This window comes from Neopsephotus bourkii, unplaced genomic scaffold (assembly GCF_033783945.1).
Source record: "Neopsephotus bourkii isolate Nb327-2 ecotype Australia unplaced genomic scaffold, CSIRO-AGI_Nbou_v1 NB_1783, whole genome shotgun sequence".
In the NCBI taxonomy this organism is placed as follows: domain Eukaryota; kingdom Metazoa; phylum Chordata; class Aves; order Psittaciformes; family Psittacidae; genus Neopsephotus; species Neopsephotus bourkii.
Window position 1 is genome coordinate 970636 of NW_026902257.1, and position 21217 is coordinate 991852.

General features: G+C 41.5%; 1 protein-coding gene across 12 annotated transcripts in view; it reads right to left on the bottom strand.

Annotated features, from left to right (window-relative positions):
• Nucleotides 1-21217, bottom strand: part of ZMIZ1 (zinc finger MIZ-type containing 1) — a 344499-nt gene that overhangs the window by 80712 nt on the left and 242570 nt on the right. The window contains exons 1-2 of one of the 12 annotated variants that reach the window (XM_061380038.1): nt 12719-12882; nt 12126-12193 (exon numbers count right to left, since the gene is read on the bottom strand). The exons of 8 other annotated variants lie outside the window; for them this stretch is intronic. The gene's annotated coding sequence lies outside the window, so the exon portion shown is untranslated. Of the gene's footprint in view, nt 1-12125; nt 12384-12718; nt 12883-21217 lie in introns of those variants that run through there. 3 more of the 12 variants (XM_061380037.1, XM_061380035.1, XM_061380036.1) reach the window with 3 other exon arrangements.

A 21217-nucleotide genomic window follows, 5' to 3' on the forward strand; every position in this document is an offset into this window, starting at 1 on the left:
GGCAGAGTAGAGGGGAAGGAGGACCTCTCTCGACCTACTAACCACCCCCCTTCTAATACACCCCAGGATGCCATTGGCCTTCTTGGCCACAAGGGCACAGTGTCGGCTCATGGTCACCCTGTCGTCCACCAGGACCCCCAGGTCCCTCTCCCCTACACTGGTCTCTAACAGGTCGTTCCCCAGCCTATACTGGAACCTGGGGTTGTTCCTGCCCAGATGCAGGACTCTACACTTTCCCTTGTTATATTTCATCAAGTTATTCCCCGCCCAGCTCTCCAGCCTGTCCAGGTCCCTCTGGATGGCAGCACAGCCTTCTGGCGTGTCGCCACCCCTCCCAGCTTAGTGTCATCAGCAAACTTGCTGATAGTACACTCAATACCCTCATCTAAATCGTTGATGAATATATTAAATAATACTGGTCCCAGTACCGACCCTTGAGGCACTCCACTAGATACAGGCCTCCAACTAGACTCCGCCCCATAGACTACTATCTTGCTAGTTTATAGCTTATACTAATTCCTTGAGCGAAACTAGCTGCATCAGCAAAAGGCCATTTTCATTACAGAACTATACCAACCCTGGCACTTTTGCCTGTATCTAGAGTTGTAAATAAACATAGTCTTTAATGACATTTCCATGTTCATACAAGTTTTATGTGCAGATCTCACTTCAGGTGATCTCACCCTTACTGCACAAAATTCCTTATTGTGGTTGCTTAAGCCCTTTCTTTCAGGTTTCAGACAGATCACTGAAAGCAAGTAACAAACTATCTCCCAAAAGGTGCATGCCTCTCATGTCATTTAAAACTGAAGTTCAGTAGAGAGCAGGTAGACTTTCAGAGTTCAGATGATGAAACGGGAAGCATATGCAGCTCTGCGGGAAAATGTGAGGGGCTTGTAAAGGGTAAGCAGAAGTTACTGGTCTGACAGCTAATTTATAGTAGTCAAAGTTTAAACATTTAAAATGTTAGTAATTCCGTAATTACAACAGAATTATTGGTTTGGGAGCCTTTTCTTGCCCTCCCTCTTTTTCATCTTTTCCCTGCTTACTTATAGTACTGTCAAACCAGAACACAGGTCTATTCTATTTCCTACACAGGTAAAGCTACCTTCCAGCTTTTGAGAGAAATTAGCATCACTGGATGAAATCTGATTATGATTTATTTTGCCACTTGATTCAATACTGGTATGGGTAGATTCTACCACTCATGCAGTATGTAACACAATTTTCAATCTCTAGTGTAATTAGGAAGAAAAAGGGGAGTTAAGGACAGGCGAGAACTATCTTAATCATCAATGAAATCTGCAGCAGAAGCTTCTGGAAAGAGCCACTTAATTTTTTTCCCTTAGGGTCCTTGATTCATGCAAAACTGATCTCAAAACAGATTAGGCAAACAATGAAAATGCATATGGGAAAACTCAACTGTAGACTCCAGTTTCAGATGGTGACAACTGGTAAAAATGTTTCTGAAATGCCTGAGTCTGTTAACAATCTAAAGTCCTCTGAAGAATTATGACAAATTTGCCAAATGCTACGAGTGAAACTGTACAACAACTTGAAACAGCATAAATTAGAAGGGCGGGTTATCGGGATTCCACTGATCGAAACCCAAGAGCCACGATAAACCTTCAGTTTAAGGCAACAAGCACTATCTAAAGTGAGATTTTGGAAAAATTATCAGTGGTTCAACAGGCTTTGTGAAGATCCACAAATACAGAGACATTTCAGTCTAAAGACAATGAATAATAGATATTATTTTCACACTAGGACATTAACTTTCATACTGCAGTCAGACAGACCTTTTTATAGTCGGGGTACTGCTCAAATGCAGGCGCAGAAGCAAAAAGTGAGGCAATGTTAGGGAAAGTGCCATTACCTATTAAACTCAGAGCTGAAAGTAGGCAGAACTCAGCTGCAGAGGAAATACTCAGGCTGCTACTTAGGACGCCACTAAAACAAGAAATGTTTAACTTGTATACAGTGTTATTTTATGATCAGGCTCTGCCTTATTCAAATAAATTCCCTCATTTCAACCTGATTTGGGTCATCCTGACAATTTTTCCAATTTGTACATGGCTGGAAAACCAAACACATATTTCGGGCAAAGTATCTGTCACCCAATAGTTTGGATAACTGTCAAACTCTGAGTGTTCATATGGGTTAGGTACATGTGCTCTGACTACAGGAGAGATACTTACAATTGAGAAGTAGGAAGCTCAAAGTAAACATACTAGTAACAGAAACGGTCACAACTGGGAATCAACACTGAGGATTAAATAACCTAAACACTGACAACCCATTTGCCAGTGATCTGCATCAGCTTTGCCTGACTTGGCACTAAGAAGAACACAGCAGAGAATCAGGACTGATGAATCTGGACACTGGAATATTGCTTGCCTGACTGCATAAACTGCCTTTTTTCTTCCTGATTAATAAAAACCCATTAAAAAGTATGTACCTGAGGTCTTTGTGCTAAACAAACAGTGAGTACTAAAAGGAGACATTCATCGCTATTTTTTCCAAGGTGTTACCATGTCTTTGTAAATGAAGTTAGAAACAGCCACAGTTCAGGTACTTCCTCTTAAGACAGCTTATCAGCCTTTAAACATCCATTCTCCCAGAAAGAATCCCAAACTTTCACCAAAAGGAAGCATTTTCTGAGAAGGGGTCCTCTTCTCTCCCTCCACTAAGCAACTAATTCTAATCTACTTTGAAGCTTTTCAAAATGCTGTGGCCAATTTTATTCAAGAAGAAAACTGTTGATGACGTCTGTCACTCATATCCCAAGACAAGCACAGAAAACAGTGTAATGTCTGTCTTGCTACCACAAGCTCATCATTCTTGCATCTGCTAGCAACAGCTGATGAGATCATTCACTAGACTGTTGTGAAGGAAAAATATTAGCCATCAATATACTCAAGCTCTTGAATCAGAAGGGACAGCCCATCTCCTGACACTTTCCAGAGCTGCCTGATGACTGATTTCATTTCTCCACCTCCATCTCTTCTTGCTTAGTGCAGTTGGGGCCCTGGAAGATTCTTGAGATTTGTATGCCAAAGAAAAGTACACTCACCGCTGTCGGATGGTCATTTGGAGCATTCCAGGTCAAGATTTGTCATTGACTGCAATTGCTCTAAAAACTGAAAAAGGAATTACTTTTCTTGGAGGACGGGTATTTCACTATTTGTCCTCCTTGCTCAGAGGCCAATTTGTTTCATCGTCTATTCCAATTACTATCACCTCAGGCAACACAAACCTTTTTTTTTTTTATAGTTAATTTTATTTATGGGACTAATGCCTACACACAGTTTAGTGGCAGGGACCACCTTTTCTTTTACCCCGCTTAATTGTGCTATAGGAGAACCATGGAGATGTAAAAGAAATCTCTGTAACAGTTCTTTTCCTTGCAAATGAAATGGCTGCAGTGCATTTCCCCCTATCACTTATGTATAAGGTCTCAAACAAGACATATTTTCAAACAGCAGCATTTTATTCGCTTTATTCTCTTTCTTCACCTTGTGCCACCCTGCTGGTGGTAAGACACTGAGTCAGCATGGCACTGCTTCAACACTCAAAATCAGATCACCCTTTAACTAAAAAAAGCAGTATTAACAACTTTCAGTAATCTGAGGCAAACAGCTCAGATGCAACAACCTCACAAAGACAGGAAACTGCTCTGAATTGAGACTCTCAAAACAGGCTCAAGAATAGGGGACTTGTCAAACTCAGCTACGGGCTGTGTGAGACATGGTCAAATTACCTCCTCTAGCGCACATTTCAATTTCTATTGGATGTGGCACATGTAATATCTCTCAGGTCAGAAACATTACAGAATCTTTCACTGTGTTAATAACCACCAGGCACTGTGACCACCAAGGTGCTACAAAACTACTTTCACCATTTTCACAGTTAAATGAAAACTAACTAGCGAAAGATAAACCAGCTCACATCTCTAGTGCTATCTCCTCAGGATAAGGCACAGAGCTGGCAAATATGACTAACTATACAGTGTTACTGCCCTTCCCACACTCACTCTGCAGAGGACATTTGTTTCCAGAGGTGTCGGTTCAGCACCTTCTGTGAGCATTACGCTGAGTTCAACCCCCTCAAAGCAAGCCTGACGTTCCCTCCTGCCTTGTGTCAGCCCTCAGTGCACACTGACTGACTAATGCACATACCGAAGTGTCCTTACTCTTTTACTTAAAGGAACAAGTTCCTGCTGAAATATATGCAGAGGACAGAACTGAGGAGACTCCTTATAAATATGCCAAGGAAAATTTTTTTCCCCTCCACCCCACTTAACTAGGAAGTAAACCAAAGCAGAACAAAAAAAACAAACCCCAAGAAAAAACACTTCAACCAGGTCACATGTGTGTTGAAGTGGAGGTAAGAAACCACTTAGAGCTCTTATAGGATTGTAAGCCCCTTTGACAGTTTTGATAATTTTAAAGGCCTAATTCTATTACAGTATCTGGCAGCCTGCAAGGGCACATTTTACCAACCATAGGCCACCAAGTCATGATAGATGATGACAGAAAACACTAAAGGTTAAGCAGATGTAAGACCATAAAACATTTCAAGCTGTACAGTGCCAACAACATCAACTAGCGACCATGACTGTAAAAGGGGAAAAAAATAGCTGGGTCTTTCTACCACCTGCAGGCCCAAGGAGCCCTAACAGAATCGGGTGGCCAAGACGGCCAGCGCCAGGCATGCTCACATGACATGAAAATCTTCTTCACTACATCAAAACCCAAATTTCATGTGTTACATGAAGTTCATAAAGTATAAGATTGGATTAATTAAGGTTAAGAAAACAAACCTATACTATAGATTTCACTAGTTCTCTTCAGCTGGAGAACACCAGTGGTGGTGCCTCAGAGGAACAGCAAGGCAGGAGACATCCTGGCAGCTCAAGTCAGGCAACCTGTCACTGCCTCTTTGTAACAGTATAGCATCCTGACTTTGAAAAGTAGCACTCAGATCCTCACTGTGATGAGCGTTTAAGCTAACAGTAAAACAATTTAGCAGGACACAGTAATTTTGCCTTAAATCCCCCGCAAACCTTATTCAAGAGCAGCAGTGTAATCACTGCAGGTGGCAACGCACACTTCAACTCTGCCTGAGAATATTTATGCAACACATTTACGCAGTTGTGACTCTGACATGTAATTCTGATTGCTCATTCCTTACAGGTGTCTAGATACAATGACAACGGCCATAATCACAGAGTTAAGCTTATTCCAGTCATTAAATATAAAACCTAATATTTTACATCCCAAACTATTTAACAGAAAGGAAGGTATCGCAGAGATCATTGCCTCTGTATATGGAAAAGGCTTGAAAGCTGATCTCTTCTACATACTCCCTTCTGTAAGCCATGTGAATAAGCATATTAAAAAATAAATCTTCAAGCTTTTATTTTCTTTTTTTAAACAAAAAAACCCAAACCACAAACAAACAAACAAAAAGAACAACAAAAATATGAGCTCCTCTGAGTGACATCTATCTGGGTAATAAATTGCCAACACCACAGACAATTAAATTAAAAGCTGTTCAATATGTAAGGAGGAGGGAGTTGTCTACTGACCAAGTCTGACATACAAATAGCTTGTTAATTTGTCAGCAAGCCAAAATAAATGGAATGGGCTGGCTACAGGTGCAGGCAAATGCCTCTGAAAGATACATCAATAAATCATTTAGCCCTCTATAACATTTTAGATTACAGTCATTTAACAAGAAGGACACTTTTTTTGCAACATGACTTAAAATGGCTCACTTGAAGCACTCACAAGTCAACACTTGGGACAGGACATTAAAACATCCTTTTCCAGATCTCTTATAACCTGCTCCTAGGAGAAATTATAAAACATATCTTCTGTTCTGCTTATAGCAAAATACCTAATCCAAGATTATGGGGTATTACATACTAATGATCAACTAAATCTCCAAGGCCAAAACGCTCTCTATGAGAGAATAAATCCTGCCCTGATATTTTTTGTAGACGTAGAGACAAAGAAACAGTTTGCTGAATGTCAAGGCAAGCCAGAAAGCCAACATCCTAGTTTCACTAAATGCAAAAGTATCTATATTGGAAGGGTGAAAAGTGGGTCCTCATGTATTAGATGTGTTCCTTCCAAGTAAAATCACTTGGTCCTTGTAATTCTTCATCTCAAATACTTCTCCAAAGAGTCAGCCACTGGCTCTCTCCTCTTTCTGCTCAAACACCATCTGCTGGGCCATTTTTCTATGAAAACTATACAAGGAGCCACAAATAATAACAGGCAGAAGCTTAATTGCGTGTTCAAAGAAGGCCACCCTCATATTAAAACCAGAAACACAAATACACAAGGACCATATATGCTTCTATTTTTCAAAAAGCTTAAAAGTATATTCACAAGCCATTAAGTCATTTAGTAAAACATTGAAATCTCTGGTTTCTAATGGACAAAGACCATGTAAAAGCTTACACGGATGTTTCTGATTTAAAGCCAATTCTACCTTTTGCCTAATGAAGCATATTTCTTGGCAGCCACAAACTACTTTAGATAGTCACTTTAAGGACTTTCAGGTAAACTGGTCAATTAAGGAATTACAGTATTTCCATGCTGAGGAATAGTTGGAAAACATATATAGCCATTTGGAAAGCCGGCTGGAACAGGACAATGTAACAGTGCTTCTCTATGTGCAAGAGACAACATTGCTTAGAAGTTTCTTCCAGATTAACCTTTTAATTGCCCTATTGCTAGAAAAACAGTAGGAATGTATATGGATGAAAAGGTACATAGGAACAGGAAGGACCAGCGCTTACTTCCAAAAATATGCCATTTTATTACACCTATGACAGGAGGAGTCTTTATGTACTTATAACCAAACATGACAGACAGGCACACTGCTAAACATGCACTATAAATCAGAGCAAACAGTCAAATCCAGACAGAACCCCAGTTACACTGCCTAAGTTCACTAAGGTATTACCAAACTTACAAAAAACCACAAAGGGTGTGACACAACCCTGTGGCACATCTGTCTTGAGTGAGAGGGCTGGGGTTAAAACTATCGACAGCAACAAAATGAGAATGCTGAGCAGTATCTGTAGTAGACCCCGTTAACAGAATCAGGGAGACCTACAAGCTGCTCAAGGCAGTCAAATAACAGCCTGTGATCAATAGAAGCAAATACTCCTTGCAGATCAAGCAGGATCAAGACTACATAAGCCTCTGCAATCTGTATGAATAAGTAAATCATGACAGGCTGCTCTGAAAGCCGTGGTGTTAGGCCAATCCTTGAAAAACTCAACTTTTTTAAACAGTTGGATAGTGTCAGTAGATAAGACAGTAAAAGTACTGTTAACACTCTCCTTTGAAGTCTAGCTAGAATATGGATAAGTAAGTGGCAAAAGTGCCAGAAACAGCCTTTGGTGCTTTTTTCTTTTCCTACCACTTACTAAGGGAGAAAAAACGTTGTTAATAAAATGTTAAATATGTTTAATCACTAAAACAAACAACACGTCACTAAAGCTGGTTAGCAGAGCTAATTGAGTACTGAAGAGTCATATGACAATCTCCCATTAGCTCTCTGTTACCTTCTTGGGTTTGAGTAAGAAAAGATACCCAGAATAAGCAAAGAAGTGATTTCTGTGAGCACCCCAGGTTGCCCTAGTTCTGCTTCTGCTGCAGCTCTACTCACTTCATTTGTAACTAAGTTGGGTCAGAATGATTTTGAAAATCCAGTCAAAATCGTTTTAATGATAAGCAGGCAAAAGAAGGAACCCATCCAGGTACTCTAACATTATCTTCTAATAGCATTCTAATGGGCTGGTATTTACAAAAAATGGTGTTTTGTCCCTTTCAGGATGTCAACACAGACAGGAGTCCAGCTTGTCTATCTCCTGATATTTAAGAGATTTAAGAAACATAAGAGGCACCGAGGAGGTTACAAAGAACCCCAACTACTAACAACATTTAGTTAGAGGATTAGAAGTTGATTAAAAAATGTTAAACATTAGTCATCAAACTGGTGAGACCTGCACTTCAGTTACAACAAACAACATGACTTGAGAGCTTAGCTGTGTGCCTGTACATGTGATGGGTACTAATAAAGACAACTGAGAACAAAATTAACTTTTTTTTTTTTCTCCTGGAATAGGTAGAACTGCCATTGGTCGCACTGGATTACTGTCAACAGAATGAGCCCCAACAAGCTCAGAGTCAGGATTAGTAACACACTCCAGGGAATGCAAGACATTTGAGAATGATCCAGGTCAAGAACTGGAGAAATGTATATTTATGATAGATAGGCTGAACAGCAGCCTCCCACACTGAAGTAATTACTGCCCCAGTGTCACTCATTTTATTTTATAACTATACCTTGTTTTGATTTTAAGGAAAAAAAATATTCAGGCAACTTCCAATTGAAACCAGGGAAAATAACCAGTGCTCTTTCTGGGCTTCTCTTGACTCCTTACTGAGTCCTCACTGAAAGAGACTACGTATGTGCCAGACTGGCTGGCTGCTTTCTCATTGATGATGAACGGATATGCACTCATCACCATGCCTTAAAAGCTATCGCTCCTTTGCTTTATTGCACATTGGTGTACCTCTGATAATTACTGAAGCATCCATTTCATTTGAAGGCTGGCTTATCCTTTTACATTCTGGTTTAAAAGGTTTTGTTCAGTAACTTCAAATTGTTTCAGTATTGAGGAAGTTGATTTTTAGTTAATTCTTGAACAACTCCTTTGTGTACCTAAACATCCCTTTGCTAAAGCACTTCAGAAGCAAGTATACCTGGTGGTGTTTTTGTCCCTATCCTGCCATTAGAAGAGCTGAGACATTAACACAATATATTTTTTTTCCCAGCATGTTAGCTTCCAGCTGTTTTTATAAGGATCTGTTTGTTTAGGTCACTCCGAAGAAAAGATCAGTAACTCCGCACTCCAGTGAAACAGATGCCACGTCTAATGCTTTTTTCACAGAACCTTTCTTCTGCAAAGGCAGTAGAAGGAACACCACTACAGCAAGGTAGGAAATTTACAGGACAGGCACTGGGGTCATTTCTTACAGCAGTATTTTTAAAATTGCCGTGATATGCCTATGCTGCACCATAAGCTGTACCCTGCAAGGTACTGGAGGCAGTAACATATCCACTCGGCCTGCACAGCTATCCACTAGCTACTCAGGCATGCTTCTGACACCCAGATTAGATCACCCAGCTCTAGCTGGGATAGCTCTTGACTACAGGAAGCCACTTTTCCCCACTTTCCCCCCACCCTGAGCAAAGCCTTGCTGCCCTGCTGCTCAATAGCAGTCCCAAGGCTGTCTGTTAACTGCAGCTTATTCTGTTTGTTCCACCCAAGATGAAACAGAAGTTCCACTTGCCAGAGCAGCCTCAGAGGAAGGTGTTTCCTGTGGGCAGTCTCTGTTCTCAAACTGAGAGGAACAAAACCAGAGAGCATCTTCACTGAGATCTCTGGATTATCCTTTTAGCAATGTTCCACATGGTAAGGTTTTGTGTTTGTTTGTTTTCCCCCAGTCAGCTCCTTCCCTGATCAGCTCTTTTGCTGTTTAATATAATATTCTCTTTTCCCTTGCTGTAAAAGAAAAAAAAAGAATCACAATTGCAAAATCTCAGAATGCTGGTTTCTTGTCAGCTGTACTCTAGTAAGATTTTTCATTGCTGTTGATCAGTTACATCCCTTTTTCTCTTGTCCTGGTCATAAGTAAGCAGCCTTGTGTTGTCACAGCCTCAGTGGCAACTGAGGACAACATGGGAACTTCTGTGTCCTCAGCTTACCTTGTGACACGTAAAACCACTATTCTCTTGTTTTAGTTACACATCTTTTAATCTGGGCGGCTTTGGGAGGTTGAATTCAGAGACTCAATCTAATTACTATACTAATTTTTCATGGCAAAAGCAGGCCTGTCCTGCTAGACCATTCTAAATCATCTCACTGTATGCAGTACATGGGGACAAGCTTTCTTGGGTGTTCCTGGAGCATCTGGAATAAGGGTTCCAGGCCTAACTGCTACTTTTGGCACTAGAAATACCAATCAGAGCGCATGTGTTTCACTGAAGCAACACTTCTGCAAGGACCACTGAGACACTGACACACACAGATTCGACATTTGTGCCCATTCTACTACAGTCTACACAAGATTAAAGGCTTAAGTTTCAAATATCTCTTATGATCAGTATTTTCAATTGCTACCATGAAACCATACCTTGAACATTCAGATGACTTTACAAGAGAAATCTCACTGCATTTGCAGGACGTATTTCCCCATAGATTTTCTGATGGCGCTTCCAGAAAGGAGTACAACTGGGGTGGGTGGGAATCAAATTAAAGTTAAGCATTAAAAATCAAAATTTTAGTCATAAATTCGAAACTGAGCCTTTGGTAACACTCTTCTGTTGGCTTAAACTCAAACTGAAGTGTTACTGAGTTCTTCTGAAGTAAATTTACATAAAACCAAACTTTTGTTCACAAGTGCTACTGCACTTCAGCTGCCATCTTGATTTAAGTGCTAAGCAAAAAGAGGAACAAAATCCTGCTTAGCAGATCGGTGACAGCACAGAGGAGACATGCTATTACTTGACTGAGAGAAGCTTCTACTTCTATGCATGATTAGCTGCTGCTACTTACTTTATCAATGTAACTGTAATAAAGTTCTAACTTGAGAACAAATTAAAGGAAATATTAGGTAACTTAGTTTTAGCTGGATCTTAATTTTATGTATTCAAAATGCAGGTAATGTTTCAGCCACGCTAATTATTTTTCTTAGGTCACTCCAGCCTAATGACCCAGTTCCCTTAACCTGACCGAGACATGGTTTCTTGAACGAAATAATGTCTCCACAGTATTTTTTCTCTCCAAAACATATAGGTTTGCAGAATCAACATCATCTTCTGTAATTTTACCAGACAAGCTATGTTGTTGTCATAAAAGGAGATTCGAACTGGCCAGTTCACCCCATGAGGGCTGTCTATTGAGAGCATTTATTTCATCAGAAGTTGACAGATGCTGTGGGATTTTCAGCCAGATCTGACAATGGGCACATCTGAACTCAGGGGAAGTAGTTTGTATGACTGAAGTCAATACTTATTTTGATAGTGATTTCAGTGGACACCGGATCACTGACACTACTTTATGCAAAGTCTATTCCATCTTATGCAGTGATTTTACTGATCCAAGAGCTGCTGTCTACAACAGCAAGTCTCCTCCCCCAACAAACCATGCTGTCAATGTCAAAGTTGCAACCACTGAAGCTGTAGAGATTCCTTGCCTTTCATTTTTATTGTACGTTAACGTATACCATTTTATTCAGTTTTACGTTATTATCTGCTTTAATCCAAGTAACTGAATCAAAACATAAACCTCCATTCCAAATTCCAGTCTGGCAGTACTACTTTGAAACTTCCTGAAAACTCCATAAATCATACAAAATTAAATATATTTTTGGTTTTTACACAGGCAAAGATATAAACTTGTAACTACTCAGCACAAGGGGCAAACATGTCAACTTGAATACTTGACACTGCCACTGATTCTAATACTTCTTTGGGATCTTCTTTGAGACTGCCTGCCATAGATGTGAGTTCTGCATGGCAAGGTCTTCATAAAGGCAGCAAAAATGAAATGGTGGCAGCAGTATTGCCACTGCTGTTCGCAGAACAGCTCCTCACGTTTTGACAGTGCCAGGCAGGCTCAAGTTGGAGAAAATGCCACTGATAATTGCTGTTGCATTTTGGTTTTATGGTGGCAGATATAAGAAGCAAGATTTTTGTGAGCTGTAAGCGGTTCACCCCCTAAAGCAGCAATATGGTAAAGTCCAGCTAAATGAGCAAACCGTGAACCTCCTTCTCGCAGCTCCGAATCTCTCCCCGCATCTGCGTGCGAACCCGTCCCAGTTTCCTTGCCTGCTGCCTGCCATCCCTGTGACAACATGCAGCACTGCCTTACCCACAATGCACCCTCGCGCTGGCACACACACCCGCCCGGCGCGCACACACACACTCACACACTCAGGCTCTCCCAGTCAGCCCGAGGCGACAACGCACACACTCACACTCGCGTCGCCACGGACACACGCAAAGCCCCCCTCCCGCCGAGGAAGCCAACTTACCCCCAAGTTACATCTCATTCAAAAGCCTAGTCCTCCTCTGCAACCGCCTCGGCTCGCCTGCCTCCCTTCTGCTGCAGAGAAAGGCCACAGATGTCTGCGAACACTTCTAGGCAGAGCCCAGCCAGTGCAGAACAAAGGCAGTCGGGGTTGCCTTCATCTCGGCACAAGGCAGCCAGTAGCTATTTTCAAGCTTGTTCGCTCTCCCCCCTCTGAGGGCACCCTGCTCTGTTTCTCCCTCTCTCTCTCTCTCCTCTTTGCCTGTCCAGCTACTGCACAACACACATCAATTATTCATTGCTTGTCTCCCGGTTTCCAGGCAAAACCAATCACAGATGGAGTCTTGCTAATGGGCTCATGCCGTACTTGCCAACAGGCTATTTGTGCTCAAGCTACAACCCTCTAGAGACAATAAAGAGAATCAGGTTAAGCTTTAAAACTTCACACGTACGCGAACAGACCTAAACCAGCAATATACACGTAAGCATCCCTATGACATTGCTTAGGAGTATGTCTTCAGCACACAGCATGGCAGAAGGCTGCTTTAAATCTTCTGAAAGGGTTTTAAGAAAATCAAACACTCATAAAAATCTCACCTCAGCTGCATGTTACTGATAGTGATGGTTTTCTTTTCTGCCTCTAGTGATCCATCTCTTGCTTTCCCATTACACCTCTCCCTCCTTCTCCCATACTCATGCACGCACACACACACACACACACACGCACGCACACGCAGCCACTTTGCCAGAAGGAAGAGAGAGAAAGAGAGGAGGAAAAAAAAAATACACCCAGGCAGCTCACATTTCAAACTTGCAAGGAGGGGTGGTGCTTAAAACGCGAGGACAAAGCCTCTCTCTCTGGCACCCAGCCAAAATACTAAAATAAATCCCCCCGATCAATTAATTGGCAGCAACACTTGTTCGAGTCCGCGTAACAAACCGCTGAAGGCACCGGGGCTCAGAAGTCTTTAGATTTGGGAAATCTTACGCACTTGTTTCCCCCCTACCCTGTTTGCTGAATGCTGTTGACTAAATCCATCAAACTAGTCATGCTAATTAACGTCCGGAGCAGCCCCGGCGGCTGCGGAGCAGCCACGGCTCAGGCAGCCCCCGTGGACGGGAGTTTCCTTCCGGACCTGCCGCCGCCCCGCGCCGGGCAGGAGGCACCGGCGGGGCCGGGCCCGCGGCGGGCGGCTCGACAGGGTGGCGGTGCGGCGGCTCCGGCTGCAGTCCCGAGGGCGACCAGCACCGGGTGCGCGTCCGCGGGAGCGCAACGAGGCCGCTCGGCGCAGAGACAGCCCGCGACCGAGGGAAACTGAGGCACGCAGGCAGTCAGGGGCTGCAGGCCGGAGCCGCTGCTGCTGCCGGGATTGTCCTGCTCGGACTCACGCTTGGGATAGGTTTTACGAGTTCAGACCTGCACCTCAGCCGGCCGCCCACTGCCCCGAACAGCATCACCCTTTCCCACGCCACTCCGAGTTCAGCGCTGCCCAGGAAAGAGTTTTAAACAAGTTTCACAGATCAAACTGTACCACAACGCAACCTTTAGTGGACAGCGTTTTCAGCTGTCAGTGTCGACGAAAAGAACAGGAAGCTAATGTGACAATTTCTTTGCTCCCTCTCAGAGGGAAAACTGGCAGTTTAAGTTGTGGCCAGCCGAACACCAGCCTTTTCCTGCCAGCCTCCTGCGGTGGGGAGCCACTTCCTCCCGCGACACAACCTGCACGAAGTACCTCCACCTCTTAAAGGCGCACCCGGCCCTTTCGCAGATCAGTCAGCCTGCAGGCTCCAGCGAAAACCCAAACAAAACACAACAGCAAAAAAAGGAGGGATTAAACAAAAATGCCGGCTCCTCAGCAAAATTCCTTCAGAGAAAAATTGGCCTCAGCTTTTCTTGCCATGCTTACAGTCACTTCAGTGTGCTTCGCAAACACCTTATCAGAGAGAGTCTGCAACATGACAGATTGGAGAAATAAACTATCACAGATATCAAAGAGCAGCTCTTCTCCGAAAACTTATTCCACAAAAAAAAAGCATTGTCAAATTTCATATTCTTTTTTCATTTTTATTTATTTTTTTTTTTATTCCCAGGGAATCCACTTCAAACAAGTGAAAGGTAAGTGTCCTTTTCCCTTAACTTCCACTCCTGACATGTGATGAGCTCAAGGTCAGCCTGTCAAGGTTATTGCTTTCTCTCCTCAGCTGTCAAATTAAGCAGTATTGCAAACCAAATCCTCTGCAACACTTGGGCAACCTCAAAGCTGCACCAGCCTGACCAAAGGAAGACTCCTGACAACATGGCTGCTACAGGTGGTACAAAGCACAGTGCGGGCCTGGTACCCATAGCAGGTGGGCTGTCCATACAGAGCGGGCAGGCCTTCAACTAAGTCCTCAAAGAGTGAGGTGGACCAACAGGCTTCTGGAACAAAATGTACTTCCCATTGCAACTGATCAAATCTAAGATTCAGTCACAGAAAAGTACAGAACCAGTTACAACGGTTTTTATCGCCTTTCAGAGTGGACGGATGCTTTACAGAGCCATAAATTACCCAGCTGGGCTGGCAGAAGAGGTAACAGCAAGCAGGAGTTTAGAAGACTGGCAAAGCAGTAAAGAGAAGTGTGCTGATAATCCCAAACAAGGACCAAAGTCCCTACTAATGTAACTGCACTGAATACAGACTTGGGGAATGTGAATGAAATTTATAACTGACTGTAAGTCAATATCAATTTTAAACAGCCACAGAATGCACAATTTTGTGCTTGTTTCAGGTTTTACTAGATTTAGAAAATCCATAAGCTATCATGGTGGTATTTCATATTTTGAAAAGACACACAAAACAAGAACATATCAGGCAGCTGCAAGGTCCCAAATATTAAGACTGACTCCTTCCTCATACAAGCCTCAATGAAATCTTATATTCTGAGGGAAAAATAATTTTATTATTTCCATATAGAAAACTTGTATTACCCAGTATCCTATGTTTTTCTTCCTAAATACCACCATGCGTAAGAGGATTGACTTTTTCCCTCTCTGCAATTAAACGCTCTTTCTAGTGTACCAGTGTAAGTTTCTCTTTTAAGCTGCCTGTCTTTTCAGCGGAAGTGGTTTAGAGTAGACAAATCACTTATCTAAAAATTATGTACTTACTTCTCCTTTGACAAATCTTCCGCAGGTTTCTAATCCCACCCTGCCACTTGAAATATCACTTTCTGTGATGACATTTGAGTCACAGTTGTCAGAAGCATCAGGCTCTGTAGTTAAATGGATTAAATGACACTTCATAGCATGCAGTATTTTGAAGAAGGAGTGGTTTATCATTTATAGAAATTAATCATAACAGTTTTTTCTCTAGGGCAAATTCCCAATCATTTTTAAAGATTACTATGTTTAAGCCCCACTGACAGCAGTATGTCAAATTACATCACAGGGAAGGTTATCTCAGGCAGTGATTACTATTAACAAGAAGCACTGAAGATATCTACTGGTGGGAGGAGTAGGTCCGCACTGGGAAGCACCTTTTAGATGCAGCAATGGAAGAGCAGACTCTTTGGCTGTGCTTTGTGCAGCTCTGTGGAGCCCCAGGGGTCCCACTGTCCAGTGCTGTGCTTGAGCGGCTGCTCTCCCATGGGGCCAGTGAGATGCTCAGCCCAGCAGGGGAGGTGGGCTGAGGTTGGGGCATTGTTCAGTCCTACAGGGGGGAAAGAGGAGACACTTATTTGGGCCACCTCCAGCTGATTACTGAGAAGGATTCAAAGCCACATTTACCTCAAAACGGGAGACAGTGATACTACTGATCAGTCTTCTCCAGTCTTACTCCTGTCAGTTACTGCTTGGCAAAGAAACACACCACCAGCACATCCATGTGGTACTGCTCTTTGCTCTCCATGCAAGATGCTTCTCTTTCAAGCAGTGTATTTTAAAAAAGTCACAAGTCCATTCTTAAGTCATGATGGTGCAAGAGACCTGTATGTCCATGGAACACTGATTTGTATGTCAAACAAGATAACAATGTGGACAGATGTGTACGGTCAGGTGCCTTTGACTGCTCGACATAAATGGCATGATGCTTATCTTCAACTACTTCGAGATAGCTTTTGTTGCTCTACCTCCTTGCCCCTCTTTGGTGATACTGCAAAACTACATACATGAATACCTGCAATAAAGACACAGACCACCAAGAGAAGAAGAAGGAAAGGGTGCAGAGGGGTGGAGATCAAATCCCCATTCAGATACTTCAGTATCAAGTAGACTGTACTAGGGGTGGGGGGATACCATCATGTTCTACTGTAATTTCATATGAGAGGTGCACAGAGAAAGAAGTAGAAAAGTAGTTTAGAGAAAGAAAACAGATGTGGTAAGGAAAGTAGCTGTAATACCAGTTGTTGCCCACTGAGTCATAATATAACCCCTTAGCAATGCAAATTTTCTATGACCAAAGATTTAAAGGTTTATCTTGGGGACTGATCTCTATTCATCAGGGTTTTGCTCCACTGCTGAACACAGCAGGGTAGTTCCTTACAACATTTGCCTAGAGCAGGTTATTTGACCAGGAATTAGTTCCCTGGATAGGTATATATTTTACTGTTGATTAAAAGGATTCAAAAAACTCTTTAGAAGGCTTACAATTATATAGCTGAAATACATGGAATACATGGATCAGTGGCCTTATGGATTTTTCCTAATGTTTCACAGCAGGTAGAGTCAGTTGAAACTGTTATGAATCACAGCGCTGCTTCCCAGTTAGAAATCAACCATGTACTGGGGGGGGGGGGGAAATCCTTTGAGTGCATCAAGAGTCTTTCACACATGACCCACTTTTCCAGAATCAAACTAACTCCATCCAGAGAGAGGTGTGAGAAGAAAACCCGGTGTAAAAAAAAGGGGACTGTTTTATGTAGTTTAGTCCCACCTCGGTTAAGTGAAAGATTACTCCACTGCAGAGACTACTATGAATGAAGGCCCCTTCTTTATAAAACAAAGGTAGGAAAGTTACAAAATGTAACAACACAGTATTTCCTTTTCTCCTGCCACTCAGGGCCAGTGCTGCATGTGCCTGTGGTAGCTAAATGTTTTGACACACCTGGAAACACTGAATGCTGTTTTGGATGCGCACAACTATCCCTACTGAGACACTCAAACCTTCTGAAAGAGACTTAAGCTGTATTTAATTTTCAAAGCCATGGAAACGCTCATGTTCTTGTTATTTCATGAAAATTTGTTCCTTCGAACCTATGCAGTGGCTCAGGATAGGCCTGTGGGTTCTGCCATGAGAAACACCTCTGTCGACTGCCATAATCTTTAGAAAAGGAGGTCTACCTTAAATCCATCTAATAAGATGAAATGTCACGATTTCTGATCTCTATTTCCTTCCTTCCTTCCTTTTTTCCTCCCTTGCTTCCTCCCTCTCTTCCTTCCTTCCTTCGACTAAATGTCTTTATGACATTCAGGAAAACAAAAAGATCTATAAAATTACAATGAAATACAAGGGGAGGGGAACCCAAAAATTAGAAAGTGAAGCTACATTCATCATGTTTATATCTTTGGTTCTTGCCACAGCTATACTTTTATAGAAAATTGAGAAGCAAAAGTAACCAAACCATGCAGAAATAAAGAATGAAGTACACTAAGGAAAAATCACATCTGTAATGCAGGATGACAGTCAGAAGAGACGCTTTACAGAACTAAAAGAGAAATCCCTGCACAATGACAACATCAGTTCAGAGTTGTCTCCAGCACTATTTCACCTGCAGCAGAGCTACTGCCACTGCCTCCTCCCACCCCAACTTGTCCATTAGGCAATTCTGGATGGAACATACCCCACCTGTGATGCTCTGCCCATCTTTTACTGCATCTACTTTGCTACAAATAATAAGATGTTTAAAACATGTGGAAGCATTGTCATTTCCCCAAATTTTAGAGATGTCTTAACTTTTAGATACTTCCACTCAAACTCCTTGGTAGAAATGGAGCATGGCAGAAATGCCTTCAGTGCTCATCTCACTTTCACTGCACCTGAACTAGAGTTCGTGACATCTCTTCTAACAAATCAGACAGAAAGAGAAATTAACTGAAGTCCTTTCCATATTAAATCCCATTTTTCAGCATGATCAAGTGGATTTCTGACATATTTTTCACAAACTTTAGATTAAATATTTTTATACCATATCTTCCAAACTGTCCAAATTTCCTCATAGAGTGTAGACACTTTCAGCCTGCTACCACTTTGGGGAAACATCTGATCAACTGTTTCTTTAGATTTCAAGCTACTCTTTTAGCATTCTTAGCATTTTTGAGCTACTCAAGATTATATTCTTAGTCAACATTTTTTATTGGTTTTATTACTTTTTATTATTTGTTTTATTTTATTGTTTCTATTGGGTGTGCAGCCATTCATATCTGAAGCCCCACCTCTTGGCAAGCTGTGAGTTAACTACAGTTAAGTTTCCTCTCTTCTCTGCTTACATCAAGGGTATAAGTAGGCAGCTCCGAAGACAGCAATCTAATCAGGTCTAACTGAAAGAAGGCAGAGAACTCAAACTGCAGCTTGTGAGGCTGTGTAGGACTAAAGGCAAGCAAAAGAGTAGAAGAAAACTGAAGCTTGGAAAGTAGAAGCCTTGCTAATGCTTCTGGACATGCCTTATTCCAGCCCTATCCTCGAAGTGGTGCTGTGGGCTGGGCTGCTCAGGCTTTCTGAGGAGCAGCTTGATTGTCTTCTCCTCTACATGATCTTGTTGGCCCCATTTTTTTGAGCTGCCCCTAATCTAAAACTGGTTTTGAGAGGAAAACCTAGGCTGTTTATTTATATCCTTTTTAATTATTATCTTTTAAAACCAATCCACTAAAATGTCAGTACTGAGAAGGAACATGTGACACAAACATTATGAATGGGACATAAATTCAGTAAAAGATATGTCCTCCATTAGCCAGAGTACTTACCTTCTATACATAAGAAAGTTAATGACTGAGCTCTTTTTTCTGTGCTATGAGTGAACTGTGAAAGCATTCAAATAAGAAAGCTGAGAAGCAGTGAATAATAATAATAATAATGAAAACAACACTGAATGTCACTTTCTCCAAGACAACTGTGGAGTTTAGAAAGCCATCAGAAGTGCATATAGATGTTTAATGATGCCATATCTAACATATGAGAGATTACACAAATAAACAAACAGAGAAAAGCCCAAAGTTACAAATTAAAAGAAAAGTTACAAATTGGTGGCTATGCATCACTGTCTTGGAAAGCTTCCATTCTGGATAACAAAGACATTCATAATTTGGAGGCCAGCTCATGCTTCTAGCTTTGTATTTAAACAAATCCATATACCATCATCATACACTTTTTAGATCAATCTGCCAGAAAGCCATACAGAGTTATTTTTAGTGATCTGTGAGATAAACTACAGTTTAGCTTGCAAAGTGGCCTAATAAGGCAAAATGCTCTTGGTGAAGACCAAATGCAGTCACTGTCACTCTCCCCAACCCCATACACTACTCAATCTCTACAAGCATCCGTTAATTTTCCCCACTTACTGTGGAAGATTACTGCATTAGCAACAATGAGACAGAACTAGAGGGATCTTCATCATTTTGATAATCAAATATACCGTGGTTTCAGAAGAACGGAAATGCTTTGAAATGAAAGTGGTTTTGCTCAGATTTGTCAAGGAAACATTTTGGTAGACAATAACTTTAAGAGAAACAACAGCTTAATATTGGTTTTTGCTTTCAGACACTTGCAAACTGGTTCTCGGTCAACTCCAAATATTTCAAGGCCTCATGTTACTTCAGTGCCATGTTCCCTTCCACCATGCTGGCAATGCAAGAAAGCTTTAAAGGGGATACAAAGGACTCTCAGGGAGTATATGTATGTTTAAGTATTAGCAAGGATCTTCTTATAACTAAGATGTTCCAAAATCCGTTAGATAACTTAGAATCTGAGAAAAGTACTCATTTCGACATGTTGCTGCTTGGAGGGGCAGGGGGGGGATAATTCTGTAACAATTTATAAGAGCAAGATTAAACACAGCAATTAACATAGGCTTCTATCTTTAATAATTATTCATATACCTGTTTAGCTGATTGTAAGTCATAGCTCCAGGCTGTCTGCCTGCACTGCTAGAGCACAGAGAGCAACCTTTGCTAAATTGACTCCACTGGCTATGCTCATGCTGCAAGAGCTGTTTTCAAGGACAGATGTACAATGTTATATGGGTAAAGAGATGAGCAAATTAAAGATGGGTGTTCTGTCAGGAAAAAGACTGAAGAACTTGTGTCAGCATTTCCCCACATTAATAGGACCTCAGACTTTTAACCCTTCAACACCTATCACTTAAAGAAACACTTTCCTCATACAGATAGCACATTTGCATCTTCTCAAATAAAATCATGAAAACACAATCACCCAGAACAAATACAAGGGCATGCACTATAGATAAACATGTATCTATATACAGATGCACAGGAATTCATGAAGAGCTTTTAATCCTTTTTAAACTGTGATTAATTTTAAAGCATCATAGCTTGTAAGTTAAGAAAGCTGAGAACTGTAGAACATGAAGTTACCAAAACATATTACTGCCGCACAACACAAAAGTTATCCTTCAATGTCAGATCATCAATAAACGTTCAGCGCATTCCTACCAAAAAGCTACACTGACATTTTTGATTTTTCTTCATATTTATTCTGCATATTTTGTTTAAAGCAATATATGTATTTCTTTAAAGGAGGCTGAAAGTCTTTCAGACCTACTCTGCTCTGAGAAATATTTAGCAGTATAACCACAGAACAGAGCTATACTGGCAGCTCCTACCAAGTGTTGACACAGTTCATACTGGCAAGAGGCTGTGTCCTATATTGCCTTGATTGGCTTCTCATTGAAATTAAGTTTACAATCAAGGATTATGTGATCTCGCTAACAGAGGGCTTCTGGCATGTAAATGAACACATCTTATTTTACTTAGAGCATTTCTAGCATAGAGCTAGTCTACTTTGAGACTAAGAGCAAGTCTACACCTTGCAATGTTCACACTTCCAAGATTTTTTAATAACTTCATCCATCTGTTAAATAATTTAAATTCTGTTAGAATATGCAGCA